Below are 2,605 nucleotides of genomic sequence, written 5' to 3' on the forward strand. Positions count from 1 at the left end.
GGAAATTGTGTTTTCCAATTTCCTAGAGGTTATTTAAAGCTACAGTTTAATAATCACCTTCCTTATAAAATTCTTATATTTTCTAAGTATATCTCAACACAGGAGAACTTTGAGTGTCTGTAGGTCTCACTAGTTACTCACTAAACTATATTTGCTCACCTACCTACTAGCTAAAATATATATTCTATGCTTTTGATATTGTTGACAACTGTGTATTAGTCATATTTTAAATAATTTATAGTTTTCAGTTTTAATTTTCATGTGCTGCATCTTATATATATTATTAGCATGATAATTTTTAAATGAAAGTGGCCTCTGGCACATCGTAAGAGATTTTAGAATAGATTTACCAGGCAGAGTTTCAGAAATTATATCATCAATGTAATTCCTTCAAGTTTGTCATTATTAATTAAATAACCGGTAAGTCAAGAACACTGTCAAACATAAGCTGCATCCCTGTAAAAGAAAAATAAACATTCCTGCTTTATAATTCCTGATGGCTTTGTGGTTTATTTAAGTAGATAAATGCAGTCAGAATGGTCTTAAATAAAGTGCACACACAAGAAGTAAGAGCTATCATTGAAGAATATGAAAGGAAAGGCGTGCTTTATTCTTGAAAAAGTTCTGATGGAAGAGTTGGGAAATTCCTGAAAAATGCATTACAGAATTTGGTGGTGTCCGACCACTGAGAAAGTGGGATACAAATATTTCTGCTTCAGAATTTTGCTTCCTTAATAAAAGTAAAATGGATAGATTTTGCTCTGCACACAAACAGATTCAAAATGAAAGTGCATAATTCTTAAACATATCACTTTTATTTAAAGTTAAACCTTGAATTGAAACTTATGCTTTTATATTTAGAATTTAGCATACATATTCTCCATTAAACTTCAGTTATGTTTAGTCCAGGATATAAAATACTAGACATTAATAGAAAATAGAAATCTTATGTAATATTAATGATTCCCCTAAATCCCTTTAATTTATAGAATTACAAAGCAAAAAAAGATAAATGTCTAACTGTACTGTCTTCACAGATGGAACCTCAAAAATATCTAGTGAATGTGAATCTCACTTCGATGATGGAATTTGTTCTTTTGGGATTTTCTGACATTCCCAATCTCCAAATGTTTCTTTTTGTGATGTTTCTGTTTATCTATGTGATAACTCTGATGGGAAATGGCATCATTATTCTCCTAACCAGGACAGACCAGACTCTCCAGACTCCCATGTACTTTTTCCTCGGTAATTTTTCCTTCTTGGAAATCTGTTATGTGTCTGCCACTCTTCCTAGAATGCTCATAAACCTTTGGACTCAGAAAAGACGTATTTCTTTGCTTGCTTGTGCAACACAGATGAGTTTTTTCCTTATATTTGCAAACGTAGAGAGCCTGCTTCTTACAGCGATGGTCTCTGACCGCTACGAGGCCATCTGCAGCCCCTGCACTATCCTCTGGTCATGAGCCACAGGTCTGTGTCCAGCTGGGGGCTGCCTGCTGGGTCACTGGAGTTCCAGCTGAGATGGGGCAGATGTGCCAGGTTTTCTCTCTGGCCTTTTGTAGATCCAACCAAATCAGTCACTACTTCTGTGACATCCTCCCAGTACTGAAGCTGGCCTGCGGGGACACGCTGAGTGAGATGCAGGTCTTCACAGTTGCTGTGCTTTTTGCTGAGGCCCCTTTTCTGCTGATTCTTGCCTCCTACGTTAGAATCACCTCCAGCATCCTGAAGTTGCCATCGGCAACAGAAGAGCAAAGGCATTCTCCACCTGCTCATCTCATGTCCTGGCGGTGACTTTATTCTTTGGATGTGTGATTGTTACATATTTACGAACTAAATCCAAAAATTCTTCCAGAACAGACAAATTTCTCTCACTTTTCTATACTGTTATTGCCCCGATGTTTAACCCCCTGATATACACTCTGAGAAATAAGGATGTCTTAACAGCCTTGAGAAAACTGCTCCCTTAATGTAAAGCATTAGCTGCTTGATTTAAATTCATTTTCTGTTTCTCTATTTAATTTTGTCAGTGTATAATCAGAAATAGTTTGCTTTTACCATATGATTAATGTATTTATTATATTTATTCATTCCTGGCCTTATTGTTTTATACTGGATTTTCTAATATCAGGATTATATTACGGTGCCTTGCTAAGAAACTATGTATTTAGGCAATCTTATATTCAGTCCACAAATTTACTGGTGATTTGCAATTTTATGAGAAAATATAGTCTATTACTTACCTACCTTTTCCCCTAAAACCATAGATATTTTTGTACTTTCCTGTTCATATAACTATCATGCACTTTTTTTTTTTCCTTTTCATGATGTTTTTAGATAATACAGATGGTAAAAGTTTGGAGAACAATCGTAAATATCTATGTGCTTTTGACTTTAGACATTTTACCTTTCAATAACTTCAATTTGATTCATCTGTAAAGATTAAAAATAAAATTCTGCATAATGACCCTTAAAATTTTGTAGTGTGGCAATATATTTTTACTCTCTGCTTCTGTCTGAATTCTTTTTTGTAGATATGCTTTTTTTATGTAACCAAATCATGCTACTAGCATCTTGATAATTTGTTACCTTAATTTGTACTAAT

The 2,605-nt window shown here is 34.4% G+C and overlaps 1 pseudogene; it reads left to right on the forward strand.

Moving 5' to 3' along the window:
- Window positions 1–1,082: 1,082 nt before the first annotated feature.
- On the forward strand, window positions 1,083–1,970 carry LOC136175594 (olfactory receptor 10AG1-like; annotated as a pseudogene).
- The last annotated feature ends 635 nt before the right edge of the window (window positions 1,971–2,605 follow it).

The sequence above is a fragment of the Muntiacus reevesi genome, chromosome 9, assembly GCF_963930625.1.
Source record: "Muntiacus reevesi chromosome 9, mMunRee1.1, whole genome shotgun sequence".
NCBI classification, from domain to species: Eukaryota; Metazoa; Chordata; class Mammalia; order Artiodactyla; family Cervidae; genus Muntiacus; species Muntiacus reevesi.